Raw genomic sequence first — 15,344 nt, 5'->3', positions numbered from 1 at the left:
TCAAGTTCTAATCTTCTCCCTTGCCCCCTGGGGTGGAAATCTGATCTCTCTGGGTGTGCCCTCCCTTCTAACAAGAGCTGGGCCATTGATGATCTCAGGGAGACGGCCCCCTTCCTGCCAGTCTGGAAATTTGCAAACCAAACTGCTTTCTGAGAGTTGTTTTGTGAGTCCCAGACGCAGAATCCACATGGAGGAATCCCTGTTTATCCCTTACTGGCCCACCAGGCCCACAGCTCCTTCATCCTTCCACCTCCAACTACTGCCTCCCATGGAATCAGAAGTCGAATCCAGTATGAGAATATAAGTGTTTCCACCATCTGGAGATGGGGAATTGCTGGCGCTCTCCTGCATCCTACAGAGATTGGCTGTGCAGCTGTTTTACTTGGTTCTCACAGGGCTGCTCACATTCCCTGATAGTTTTTACTTTACTTGCACCAGCTTCCAATTCCTGAGAAACTTTTACACTGCCTGCTTTGGACCCTTCCAGAGCACAGCCAGTGGTTTCACACTCAGGCAGGTCCTTGCCATCAGGAGCTGAAACAAACTTCTCCCCAGGCAAAGGGTTGCTCTGGCTCTTACAGACATGCACCTTTCCTGTTCACTCTCCTTCACCTTACTCCCATTTTCTGCAGTCCCCACAGACGGGTCAGGAAAAGTTTCAGGGAAATTCTCTTCCTCAAGAGCTCCCCCAAACAATAACTCACCCCTGTCTGGCTCCACAGGGGCACTGCTCCCTTGAGCCACAACCAGCTCCTGGGTTTCACCTACACCCAGGATCACTTCTGGCCCATTAGGCAGATTCCCACGTAATCCCCCTCCAGGCAGACAGCCAGTACCACCGGACAGAAGGTTAGGATCCCTTTCCTCCCTTCTGCTACCAGCTCCTTTATCTTCATCAGTCAGCATAACTCCATTGCCCATCTGTTCTTGTGCCCTGGCGAGAGGATGACTCTGGTAGGACAGAGTCCTCTCACCCCCTCCCAGTAACACCTCAGCATCAGGCAAAGAACAAGTACCAGAATCGTCTGGTCTCTGGGATTCCCTGATGATACTAACTGGATTAGACCAAGTTAAAGCATCATCCCCCCTGAGAGACACAGAGGCAGGCCCACTTCCCATCTGGGCTTCAGCTGCCCTCAGATCCAGCTCTGGGATCTTGGCTCCATCTCGAGCCCTCACAGGCTCAGGCAAAGGATTCACTTCCCCAGAAGCAGAAGCACTTTTCTTGCACCAAGGACCAGTGTCCTTAGCAGGGACACCACTGCCCATTCCAGAGCCCTTCCCTCTGCTCCAGCCCCCATGGCCGGATTCAGAGACACACCTGGAATGCTCTTTTCTGGTGGATCCTTCTCCAGCCATCCTAGGCTGGGGAATCTTCCTCAGACAATGGGCTAGTTTCCTCATTGGCACCTTTTCCAAATGCAGGCTCTGCTCTCTCCCCAGGCTGCTGCTGCTGCTGTTCAACACAGACAGACAATGGGAGACACTCTCTCCTTTGTCCCAGCCCCCCCGGCTGGTCTCCACACACACACAGAAGGTGAAGCAGCTTCTCTCACAGACAACTTGCCATTCCCAGTGGATCAGCTGCTTTCCTGCACAGACACACAGGCACCTTCCTCGGCCCAGGCCTGGAAAACTCTTCGCAGGTCTGTCTTGGCCACTAGTAGATGATGGGTTGGAATCACTCCTTCCCTCCTTGAGCTGCGGCAGGCCACTCGGTTCAGAACTCCATGCAGTCCAGGGTTCCCTGCCCCGATCCGGGCTCACCTCTGCAGGATTCTCCCCAGCCCTCAGCTCCGCCACTGCACATCCATGCTGCCTTGTCCAGCTCCTTTAATCTCGATTCGGTTTCCAGGTGGTGCCACTTCACAGCGGAGTTGCTCAGCGTGGTTGCAGGCTCTCAGGCTGATGCCCTCTGTACCCCACGATTCCTGGAAGAATCCCTTCAGTGTGCCAGGCTTCTTGCGGGTCACAAGCTGCCCAGGGTTAGGCCGTAGGCCCCTCCGCCCTCTGGGACCGACTCCAACAGACTCCCAGCGGAACCCCTTCTCCAGTGTGACACCCGCTCTCAGGGACCATGAGCACCCTGTCTTGGGAAGGACTCATTTAGCGTCAGCCTTCTCAGGGGTCACTTGTTCCTGGGGGTTGGGCTCTCGGCCCCTCCACCCTCTGGGACCGACTCCAACAGATTCCCAGGAGTAACCCCTCCTCAGGTGTGACACCCCCTCTCGAGGACCACAACCGCAGTTGCTTGGGTTCGGCCGCAGGCCCCTCCGCCTTGGGGACTGCACCTCACTGCCCTTCAGCACACCTGGGTCTCGCAGGCCCCACTTCTTCCGGGGCCCCAGTCACTTACTGCTGGATGCTCCATCCTCGGGGTGCAGAACATCCCACTGCTGACACCAGTGTGATGGGGTTCTGGGGTCCCCCAAGCTCTGCAACGTGTCCGCAGGCAGGAGAGTCTCTCACTCAGCAGGAGAACAGCAGGTTTATTAGCCGACAGGACACAGCATCGTACAGAGGAGTCAGTACAGCAGGCAGAGACAGCCAGTCCAATCCATGTTGAGGAGAGGAGGCCCCGAGGGGCCCCCAGAGCTGGGGCCTGGCCCCCTCCTTTGTCTCTCTCTCTCCCTCAGCCCAGACTAACTGCTTCCAACTCCCAGTTCCAATTCAAACCCCTCAGGCTCCACCTCCTCCTTTGTCTGCAGTACAAAGGTGTTACCTGGTCATCAAGGTTACCCTCAGCAGGAGCCCCACACCCTCTGTGAGCCACTCACACACACACAGGTATCCCCCACTCCATCACATCAGCGCAGAGTAGAGGAAAGGCCTTCTCGTGTCTTGCTCACACCACTCTTGCTAATGCATCCCAGAATGATATTTGTGTCTCACATTTAGTTTGTGGTCCAGTATGACCCCTACATCCCTTTGTGCTGTACTCCCTCCTAGGCAGTCATTTCTCATTTTGTGTGCGTGCAACTGCTCGTTCCTTCCTAAGTGGAGTAGTTTGCATCATGAATACTCTTGAGACAATGCAGCCAGAAAAGCACCAACATTAGTGAAACACGTCCTTGGCTCTAACATACTGGTTTGGTCTTGCACGAGAACAAGGACCTGAGTTTCACCCCTGCCAAAAGCCCCTGCTCAGCCAATCAGGGAAGAGACTGAGAGGTGGGGTGGGGGGAACATTCTCACTAAAGAGCCCCGTGCATGTCCCAGGTCACAGAAGCAATCTCTATCAGACATTATTTCAGCCCCCACCTTTGATTGGTCCTCCCACAGTGGATGTTGCCTAACCCTGCCTATCCTGCTCCTGGTGATGGGAGGACAAAAGAGGCAAGAAAAGAAGAAGAATGTGGGAGAAATGGAGGGAAAGAGAAACCAAAAATGAGAAACCCCCACAGGCCCAATGGTTCCAAGAGACAAAGTCCCAGGTGTGGAATAACATTTTGCTACTTTAGTCTAGTGTTTGCCAGGCCTAGAATCCAGGTAGCATCAGGTGGCACAAACCGAGCAGGTTCCCAACCCCTCGGAGGCGCTTACCTGCTCAACAGGGCTGTCCAGCTGGTTGTCAGATCTGGCAAAGGAAAGGAAAAGCAACAACCAATCAGGCAACAGGATGGAGAAAACTCCACAGAGGTTCCTCCAGGCACTCATGGGCGTCAACCAGAAAGCTCTCAGTCCTCACAAAGAGAGACTTGGAGAGGGAGACTTGCTAGAGCAAAAGCCATAGGAGTCTCCGAGGTGGCCTTGCACCCTGTCCAGCCTGGCTGATGTCAGGGTCTCTCTGTGAGGTCACCACCTCCCCGCCAACTTTGCCTTATATGCTGAGGTCCTACCAAAGACCTGTGTGATGTCACTGCCACACCAGGCCCTCTGGATGTTTGAGCTGTTCCCTTTGGTCACCCCACTGAAGGACTGTTGATTCTGGGGATCCATCAGGCTACACAGTTAAACAACAGAGGCTGCTCCCCCTACTGCACTCAGTTTTTCATCATTTAGGAGAATCTGGGGTAGGAGGGACCCTCTGCATTATCCCAGGCCTCATGTATAGCACAGGAGCTAGTTTTTGACCAAACATGTTCCAGAAAGACATCTACTCTGCATGAGAAGACATCAAGAGATGGAGAATCCACCACTGCTCTTGAGAGTTTGTTCCTGCAATGAATCATCCTGACTATTTGTGCCTTATTTCTTATAGGCACTGGTCTCTTTGCATTGTCCAGCCAGGGGTCTTGCTCTGCCTTTCTCTGATGGATTCATGAGCCCTTTAATACCCAATAGTTTTTCTCCATTAAGACACCTTAGTGGAGGCACCTCTCAGTGTTTTATCAGATGCACAAGTTGAGCGCTCTGTTTGCCCTCAGGAAGGCATTTTCCCCCAGCCCACAAAACGTCATGACTTTTCCTGCCCGATCTCCAAGTTCTCAACATCTTTTTCAAAGGTGAACACCAAAACTGGATGCCAACTTCCAGTCCCCATCTCACAGAACCTGTCACCTCTTTGTCCTGTTTCCTGTTGTGCTCATGCTGGGCTTTAGCCCTCTTCACCACAGCATCCCATTGGGAGCTCACGGGGAAGGGCTTGCCCAGTATGGTCCCGAGATCCTCATCACTGTCAGAGTCACTGCTTTCCTGGATAAGTTTCTGCAAGCTGCGGGAGTGGCCAGCAGGTTTTCTTGCTCTGTGCATATAGGGCCTTGTGCCGGATCTGTGCACTCTTCTCTTCTCGGAATGGGTCCAGCTGCCTGATGGTTCTGGCTGCTCCGGATCACTGCCCTGTCCTTGTCATTTATTACCATGCGGCCAGTAACTCATCGCTCCCCAACGGTAGCAGTCGTGATTTTATATTGGCCTTATTACGTTCCAGTTCTCTGACTCCCAACTATGCCCTAGACCCAATAACAGTGAGGACTTATTTTAAAAGCCTGCTCACATATACAGAATGTTCTGACCTCAGCCACGTTACCAGGTCCATGTAGGTTTGGCTTTTACCCAAAATGCCGTGCAGCCAGCCAATCCTTTAGCATCTAAAGGTTTATTATAAATTAAAAAGAAAGCGCAAGAAGAGCGTCGTAGCATGCTGAAGCGGTCACAGACATGTAAACGTTCAGAGTCCATGTAGCAATACTGGCAAGTTTGCTGGACTGTAAGCCCCTCTAGAACACAGTCACAGCTTGGATGGGTCATTGAGTCCCCTGTTCCCAGCTTCAGTTTGGAGAAAACAAGTTACTCCAGAGGGAAGATCCCAGAAGCAGGCTTGAAGACAAAATGAAGATGATGCAGCTGTCTTTTATATTCCTTTTGCCTTGTGGCCTGTAACTTCCTTTGTTCTAAGAGTTCTGTCCATAGGTGTGGCCCTGCTTGGCTTACTGACTCCCCAGGTGTAATCCTTATTCCTCTCAGTTGGGTCATTGTGCAGCTGCTGTCCCTTGGTGGGCCATCGAACAAGGCTAGGACTGATGCCAGTCTGTCTGGGGGTAGGGGGTGGCACCCAGAAATACTGCACAAGTTTGGCAATTCAGATATACCCAACGGGTCCGTAAGGCATAATACAAAGGTCAGGCAAACATGTCAACAAGATGCTCGCACTGGGGAAACTATAACATTTTTGTAGATACCGTACACAGCACACCTGGGACAACTCATAATTATTTTACAATATGGGTCACCACAATATCCCAAAGCAGGGGCGAGCAAACCTTCTATTGGGCCCCACTGTTCGTCTCTGAAATTGGGAGCCACCCCCTGCAGCCTGGCTAACGTAATCCAAACCAACGGCAATGTCAGTTAGGCTCATATAATTTAAAAAAAAAAAAAAAAAAAACACCCCTTTTTTGGCATGTGTAAGATAAGGCTGTAGACCATAAAAACATTATTAATCAGTATATAAATGTGAATACACAGACAGCCAAACAGTAACATTTTTAATGAGCTGGACAAGCCTGACACCCAGCAGTGGCTTGTGTTGCCCCCCCCCACCCCCCCACCCCCACTTTACGAACTTTCAGACTCCACCCAAGGCCCCCCCCCCCCACTTTGCACACGCTTATCCTTAAGCGTCACCCAGATTTCAAACAGCATCACACCGCCTATGCAAAACTAATGCTGAAAGATGCCCCCCGCCCCACCCCTGGGCTGCTGAATGCATTGCAGGAATTTTCCATTCTTGGTCCAGTATCATCACTGCTTTCAGTTTAATGGCACAGGGATCAGTGTACACCAGGTAGGCATTATCACACACCCAGTCCATGGGGCAGTCCCATGTGCTCTTTGTGTGATTGCTCCAGCCAGGGATAGCCCACAGGTAGTGTGTTTGAGACCACCACCAACGCCCCCCGCCCTGGGTCCTCCCCAGTCTGTGAAAAACCTTGTCTGACTACATCAACCTCTATATTAAGGCATTCATCATTCTCTCATTTTTTTTCCTTTGCTCTTATTCCATTTAGGCACTACTGGTTTCATGGACATAACAACCTTGGCATTTAGCCATGAGAGCAATATGGTAGTGTGCCTCAGTTTCCCTTTCTGTCAGCAGGCTGGGTTTGTAATGGCACCTCTGCTGTGCTACATTCCAAACTCAGTCACCGGTCTCAGCTGTAACATTTCACCATCAGTGGGGTTGCTAGCATACCGTGTATGCTTTGGTGTTATTTCTAACATGTTCACAGGTGGTTAGCCAAGGCCTGCACCTTTTACCTTGTGACCAGGCTTGGCATCAAAAACCAAACCTATCCAAGAGTTTAACTGTACCACTGAATCTGTTCTCTGTGTGTTATGTTTTCGGTTGTGCTGAGCCTCTTGGCCAGAGACGCACACTGAGCTGTTGGCCAGGGCCAACCCAGACACTACCAGCCACCACCTTGCCCTCTGCTGCTAAGGTCCAGGCTGGACACATTCTGCCCATTAGCAGGCTTTGGCTCCCCCAGTGCCTGGTGGACTGAATGTCCCACTCCCAGGACTCTCTGGCAGTTTAGGTGTGTGTCACTGACTGTAGTGTGCTCTGCTCTAGCCAGCCTAGTACCAGACAGCAGATGGTACTCGCCTGCATAGCCTAGCTCTGGGAGCTCTGCTGCTAACAGGCAGGTGTGGGAGAGGGAGGGAGCAGGTGGCACAGCTAGGAATAAACACCAGGCAGCTCATAGCCTCGCCCAGCCCCAGAGGAACTACAAGCTTAGCCTGGCTCCAGTGCTTGTCCTGCACGTGAGGGTGAATGTGAACCACCCCACCCTTTCTTGCCCTTTGCTCTCAGGCTAATAAACATGCTGCTTTCTGCCAAACTCCGGTGGGGCCGCCCTACACTTAGTAGCTGACCCAAATTTGGTGACCTTACTGGTGGAGAATGCGGGCAGCTTAAGGGAGGATTTAACTCAAGAGTAAGGCTCCCCTGGTGCCCCTTAGTAGTCTCTCGAGCCAATCTCGAGACTGCATGTAAAAGTGGGAGGCTAGCAACCCACTGCAGAGAGACAAGGATGCTGCTGCCAAGTATGCCAGTGTGGGATGGGCAAGGGAAAGGTGAAGCAGCCCGAACGAGCGGACCCCCCCCCACCCCCATGGGAAGCGGTGCTGCCACCTGGAGTGTTGAGAGAATGGCTCCAAAAGAAAGGGACAGACCCCTGGATTGCAGGGGCAGAACCGCCTGGGAGTACAATTCCCGAACTAGAGCTCATGTTGGAAAATATGTACTGATATATGGTCTGCAGGCAATGTGGGGGGGGGCCTTGTGTAGGGGCAACAGCGTATATGATTGATAAAACCCCAGAGGGGATATGGGTAATGCCGCAGACAACTGAAGCACAAAGGATCTGCTGCAGGGGGGGGAGCACTGTGCTAATCTGTTTGTGAGATTCTATCCTTCAGCATCCTGACCGGACCGTTGGGTACGAGTACCGGCACCTGTTCAGCAGCAGGCAACATGAGCCATTGCAAACGGCCCTGTGGCTATTGTGGTCACACGCTAGGTGTTTCTCCCCACCCCCCCTAAAGACCCCTTGAGAACCACTAGTAGCACGGGACAAACAGTGTAGCAACTAGATGTGAGTTTATGGACCAGCTGTTCCCCTAAATCCCCTGTGGCTTCATATCCTCCTCATCAGTTTAGCCTTGCTTAACAAGGGGGACTCCGACAACCCTTACTCGTTGGACGCACCTGAGGAGGTCCTGACCTCAATGACTTCTATCATTTGATAGCTAATGCAGCATGGAACTTGGACTCCATTTGTTGATGTATCCAATTATTGTGATGGTTTTATTGTGCAGTAAACCCCTGATTTACATGGAAGTTGCATCCTGGACAACCTCAGCGTAAATCAAATTTTGCCTGAATTGGGGAGAGGGCGGGGTTGGGGAGATCCCCGGATTTCCCCTGGCTGAAGAAAATGGGTGGCTGGAACCTCTGCTCCAGCCAGCAGCTCTGGGTGCCCCCCCCGCGGACAGGCAGGGCTGGGTTAGGGATGAGGCACCTCCTGCTCCTCCTTAACGGCCATGCAGAGCAGCCATGGGTGCTCCTGCCGCCTCCCAGCTATGATGTGGCTTGGCCTCAGGGCTGCTCGGGCAGCAGCAGCTCCAGCCACAGTGTGGCTTGGTCCTGGGCAGCTCCAGCTGTGCCTGCCCCTTTCTGCCCCTGGCATTGCAGTGCCAGGCAGCCACAAGGTGGGAGCTGCCTCCTAAGGAGCCCCTGAGCTGGCCAGCAATGAAGGGGTAAGTGACAGGGCAGGTTACACAAAAGTAAGGTCCAACCCCGGACTTGACTCACATTAAAAACACAGAACTCAATTCTGTGCAAAGCAGGGGTCTACTGTATTCCCAGTTATTATGACTGTAATGATTATATCATATTGCCAATTATGATTGGAATGATTATATTGTATTCCCAATTATGATTGGAATGATTTACGTTTGTGTTTGTTATTATATCTGAGCTTAGTTCAACTGTAATGATTTGAGTTATATTCAACTGGTTATGCTTGGTTGGTTTGTTTGTAACAGATCACCAGCGCCCTACAGCAACACCAACGACTGTAATAATTATAGATGAAGGGGCAGAGTGGGGCCGGAGCAGGGGTGATCAAAAGCCTGTTACCCCGCCTCACCTCCTCTCTCCCCCATTGAATGCCTGTGAGATCGCTCCCCCCTCGCCCCCTCCCTGCGGGAATGTCTGTGGAGATGAATGGGCTGTCTGAGCAGCTGGAAGATCAGAAGAACTCCCACATACATAGGGCATCTGGGGCTCTGATCAGGCAGCAATCACATGCCCAATGCATGGACACTGCCTGAGGTGGCGTTTGACCAACCAGACACAGCCAAGTCCTCTCTAGCCACAGACCAGGAAGAGCAGGTCCTTAAAGGGGGAAGAAGCCAGGTGCTGGGGAGCGCTCTCACAAGCTTGCACCTCACGGGAAGGCCCTTCGCCCGGACTGCCTGGCCAGTGGTCTACTGTGTCACCTTCCATCCTGCCTCGGAAAGACATACCTCCATTGCACTGTGCTTTGCTGCGCTGTGGGAAGCGTGCCTCACAGAGCCCCGACCTCGCCAGTGCCAGGCCTGTCCTGGGAGTGAGAGTATGTGAGAGTGAATGCGACCCTCCCCCCTCTTAAGCTTAACTATCAGTGTAATAAACATGCTGCTTTCTGCCAAATTCTGGTGGGTCATTAGTCCTCCCTAAGCATAGTAGCTAGCCCAATTTCGGGTAACCAGGAACTCCAGTCATGGCACAGGCATGCCAGGAACTGTACATTTTTATTGCTATTAGGTGTGTTATGGTAATAGCTAGGAGCCCCACGCATGGAACAAGCCCCCATTGTGCCAGGTGCAGTACATTTTTATTGCGCCTGGGCCAGGTGCCCATACAGAACATAGCTTGCAATCTGTCAGAGCCGTGGGAGGCCTGGAGCCAGAGGAAACGAATCAGGCTGGGGAAAGCAGGATGGCACATGGGCTAGAACACCAGCCAGCAACACATGAGAGTTGAGGATAAATTCTGCTCCTTCAGTGGCAGCAGGCAAGTCGTTTTGTTGCCGCATGCCTCAGTTTCCCCATCTGTACATGGAAGATAACAGCATGGCCCTGCCTCACAGCCACATGAAAGACTGAGTTCAAATACTAGGTGAAAAGGGCCAGGCAACGTATCCCGCCGGAGAACCTGCTTCCCCCACCCCGACTTCGTCTGCATCATAAAGACCCTACTGTAGAGGTCCATGAACACACCTACCAGGTTTGCCCCCATGCAGCATTTCATTTTGGCTTGGTGTTCAGGCTGATCCCTGTTCTACAGGACAAGTTCTGGCCTGGGCTGGGCCCGTGCAACACTGGGGCAGCGGAGGAAATGCTGCCAGGGGCTCACTTCAGGAGCTGCACATTGGATGTTTATCAGTGGCAGTGGCCACTGCCGCCTGCCTCACGAAAGAGGCTCATCATAAGAACAGCCCTGTTGGGTCAGACCAAAGGTCCATCCCAGCCCTGTGTCCTGTCTGCTGACAGTGGCCAATGCCAGGTGCCCCAGAGGCAGTGAACAGAACAGGTAGTCATGGAGTCATCTCCGTCCTGCCATCCATTTCCAGCCTCTGACAAAGAGGGGCTAGGGACACCATTCCGACCCATCCTGGCCAACAGCCCCTGATGGAGCTACCCTCCATGAATTGAGCTACTTTTTGGAACCATGTGAAAGTCGTGGTCCTGGTCTTCACAACATCCTCCAGCAAGGAATTGCACAGCCGTACCGTGCGCCGCATGAAGAAACGCTTTGTTTGGATAGTTTTAAACCTGCTACCCATTAATTTCACTGGGTGACTCCTAGTTCTTGTGTTACAGGAACAAGTCAATAATTTTTCCTCATTCACTTTCCCCACCCCAGTTGTGATGTTATAGATCTTGATTACAGCACCCCTTAGTCTCCTCTTTTCTTAGATGAAAAGTCCCAGACTTCTAATATCTCTGCCTATGGCAGATATTCCCAACCCCTCATCATTTTTGTTGCCTTTGTAAACCTTTTTCAAAGCCAAGATGAGCTGAGATGACCACATCTGTACAGGGTACAGTAAACCCTTGAAATACGTGGCTTCAAGGTGCACGTAACTCACATTAAGGCAAGTTAAGCAGAACGTGAAGCTGCTCTGTGGACCCTTTTCCTTGACTTCTCCCAGCCCTGTGACAGTCAGGCTGACAGCTGTGCCTGGAGGAAGGCAGGGAGAAGCAGCTGGGAAACAAAACCATACCTGGTGGGCTGGTCAGTTTCCCAGCTCCTGCAAACCCAGGGGGAAATGGGAACCAGGCTGCAGTTTGTTCGTCTTACCCCAGACTTGCGCAAACTCAAAGGTTTACTGTATTCAAGCTGTAGGTGTACCATAGATTAATAGAAAGACAATAAACTATTCTGTGTCTTAATCTCTGTCCCTAACATTGGCTGGGCCTACACGAGCCCCTTCCTTTCAGATGGGGCATGTTAAGAAGCAGGTTCGAAAGATGCTAATGAGGCCCTTTCATGAATATGCAGCATCTCATGAGCATATGGCAGCCATGGCGATTTGAAAGTGTGACTTTCGAATTACATGCTGCCCGTGGAGACGGAGACCTTTTGAAAGGACCCCCCAGTTTTTGAAAGCCCCTTCTTCCTATCTGGTGCCACTTTCAAATCGCTGCGGCTGCCATTATGCTAATGAGGCACAGCATATTCACAGCAGGTCCTCATTAGCATCTTTCAAACCCGCTTATTAACATGCCCCTTCCAAAAGGAAGGGGCTCGAGTAGACCCAGCCATTCTGTTTGCTTTTTTGATGGCTGCTGCACTGAGAGGATGTTTCCAGAGAACTATCCCCGATGAGTCCAAGATCTCCCTGGGCTGGTTAGAGCTAAATTAGTCCCCATCATTTCATACATATAGTTAGGATTATTTTTTCCAGCATGCATTACTTTACATTTAGCAACATGGAATTTCATTTGCCATTTTGCAGCCCAATCCCATAGTCTGGGGAGATCCTTTTGAAGTTTTTCACAAACTTTGTTCTTAACTACCTTGAGCAGTTTACTTTCATTGGCAAATGTTGCCACCTCACTGTTGAACCTTTTCTCCAGATCATTTATAAATAGGTAGACTAGGATTGGTCCCAGTACAGACTCTTGCAGTAGGGACACTGCTAGTTACTTCTCTCCATTCTGAAAACTGACCATTTAATTATTAACGATTTAGATATTGGCATAGAGAGTAAGCAGATGATACCAAGCTCGGAGGGACTGCAACTGCTTTGAAGGACAGGCTCATAATTCAGAATGATCTGGATAAACTGGAGAAACGGTCTGAGGTAAACAGGATAAAGTTTAATAAGGACAAATGCAAAGTGCTCCAGTTAGGAAGAAACAATCAGCTTCATATATACAGAGTGGGAAGTAACTGCCTAGGAAGGAGTCCTGCGGAAAGGGACTTAGGGGCATAGTGGACCACAAGCTAAATATGACTCAACAGTGTGATGCTGTTGCCAAAAAAAGCAAACATGATTCTAGGATGTACTAAAGAGCGTTGTGAGCAGGATACGAGACGTCATTCTTCCGCTCTACTCAGCGCTCGTTAGGCCTCAGTTGGAGTTGTGTGTCCAGTTCTGGGCACCGCATTTCAAGGAAGACGTGGAGAAATTAGGAACGGTTCAGAGAAGAGTAACGAGAATGATTAAAGGTCAAGAGAACATGAGCTATGAGGGAAGACTGAAAGAACTGGGCTTGTTTAGTTTAGAAAAGAGGCAATTTGGAGGGGACATGATAACAAAAAAGCAGTCCAGTAGCACTTTATAGACTAACAAAATAATTTATTAGATCAAAGAACTGGGTCTGTCCCACGAAAGCTCATCACCTAAAAATTATGTTGTTAGCCTTTCAAGTGCTACTTGACTGCTTTGTTTTGATAGAATACAGACTAACACGGCTCTCTCTCCGTCACTAGGGGAGATGATAGCGGTTTTCAAGTATCTCAAAGAGGATTACGAGGAGAAGGGAGAAAAATTGTTCTCCTTGGTCTCCGAGGATAGGACAAGCAGCAATGGGCTTAAACTGCAGCAAGGGAAGTTTAGATTAGACATGAGGAAAAACTTTCCGTCAGGGTGGTTAAACACTGGAATAAAAGTTACCGAGGGAGGTTGTGAACTCTCCATTGCTGGAGATATTTAAGAGCACGTTAGACACCTATCAGGGATGGTCTAGACAGTGTTTCGTTCCCTGCCCTCTTGGCAGGACACTGGACTCTATGACCTTGAGGTGCCTTCCAGTTCTAGTGTTCTATGATGCTCCAATTCCTACCCTTTGTTTCCTGCCTTTTAGCCAGCTAGCAATCCATGAAAGGACCTTCCCTCTCATCCCGTAACAATGTGCTTTGCTGAGGGACCTTGCAGCCAATGCACCTGTCCATAGGGCAGGTAATTGTACATGCTACATTGGGTGCAGTAGGCAGGATTAACCCCCACTCTGCTGCTGGGCTTCTGCCTGCATTTCCTCCCACAGATAGTTAGATTTTTGATAGGGGGGTTTATTTAAATCAGGTAGTTTTGGTTTTAGTTTAGTTTAAAAGGGGGTTTAAAGAATGCCGAGTGTATCTAGTCCCCTCCAAACTCCCTGTTACCTGCTCCTGTTCACAAGCTCCCTGGTTACTTTATATAGCCCTGGCCTTTCTGATAGCCCCGCCTCATGGCTAAGGCTTGACCAATGAACAGAGAGTTTGAGATTTCAAATCCTCATTAAGAAGCTCCCAGATTCCAACTGCCCGGCTCAGCACACTGTCCTTCAAACAAAGTTTGACGACGGATCTCCAAGCAAACAGACAACACAAGCTCAGCACACAGTAGCTTTAAGGCAACCGGCAAGTAAGCCCCAGCATGCACTTACCTCAAGGAGCCCATAATCACTCCACCTTCACCTGCAGCACTCCCACACGAAACTCCCTGTTAGCTGCTTCCGTTGCCAAACAGAAGGGGACAGGCTGGTTACAAGGCTCAGGGTTACAGCCAGCAGCTTCACTGCAAAGTTGGGGAGGTGACGTCAGAGCACATGGTGTGAGCTGCTAAGGAAACAGGTACGTGGCTGGCACTGGTGGGCAGTGTTCCCCGTAAGCCATGCACTTCTGCCCACGCTCAAGGGAGAGGCAAGCGGCTCCCAGCTCAGCACCCACCTGCCAGGTTTTGTTTCAATTGGTGGTACGAACACACATTTATTCTGCACATGGATCATAAAGATTAAAGGGAACATTGTTGGTGGGGCAGGTTAAGGGGGGATTTTATGTAGTTATAACTGATGAGCAAATTCTGGAAGGGACTTTACACTTCCTGCCTCAGGGGTGAAACTGATCTCCAGGAGCAACCAGGATGAAACCTGATGTGGTGCAGATTATGGCACAGCTGCAGGGTTCTTTCACTGTCCCCAGCAGGCCCAAATGCTGGGCAGAGGCATCCAGTGGGATAATTCCTATGAATAAAACTGGGATTGTTGAGAGCATAACGGCAGAACCATCCTTATTCCTGCTTCCCTACACAACCCAGTCACCTGCATTCTCCCCGCATAACGTGTGCGTGGGGGCTGCTCTGCAGGGGGGCAGCGCTAAGGGCTGCCGGGGCAGCAGCAGGGCAGGGAAGCAAGCAGGAAGTGGTGCGAGCTGAAGGGGGAGCAAGGGGCAGCCAAGCAGCCACCTGGAGACAAGCAGCAGCCTCTCCTTCCAGTGCTGACTGTGCCTTGTCCTGTCCAGGCTGTGGCCCTCAGCACAGGCAGCACGGAGCTAGTGCCCCAGATTTAATGCAGCTGTGTATGCCTAAGCAGAGCCCTGCGTAACAGGAGACCCCAGCAAGCTTCTTTTGCTATCTCTGGCCATGGAGACATTTGAGACTGACAGATACAGCAAGTCCCTGTAATTGCCTCAAAAACTGGGGGCCACTCTGTGCTCCAGCCCTAGGTCAGTCCAACTCTATAGCTGAGGGCTGTGACAAAGCCACGCCTGTGGGATGCACACATGCCCACCTTAACACCCCCGCCACAGCCCCACACCACCTCTCAGGGAAGTGGAGCAGCTATGCCAACGGGAAAGCCCTCTGCTGACCAAGGGGTCTGTTGCTACGGCGATGTGGATGCAGTGTTCTCAGTGTAGAACTGTGGGCCAGATTGCAGGGAAGAGGTAATAGGAGGTCAGGGGATTGTGCTGTAAGTGTGCCAGACAGGAGAGGATTTCCGAAACAAATTCCCCACTTCCTCTTAGGCAAAAGCCCAGCCTCAAGCAGCTGCTGCCGCTGTCGGCAGATCACCTGTCCCTGGGGCAGAGATCAAAGAGCCCAGCTGGGTAAATAGCAGCTGAACTATCCAGCCTGAATTCAGCTTCAGCA

The sequence above is a fragment of the Carettochelys insculpta genome, chromosome 22, assembly GCF_033958435.1.
Source record: "Carettochelys insculpta isolate YL-2023 chromosome 22, ASM3395843v1, whole genome shotgun sequence".
NCBI classification, from domain to species: Eukaryota; Metazoa; Chordata; order Testudines; family Carettochelyidae; genus Carettochelys; species Carettochelys insculpta.
Note: the sequence above shows the minus strand (reverse complement) of the source record.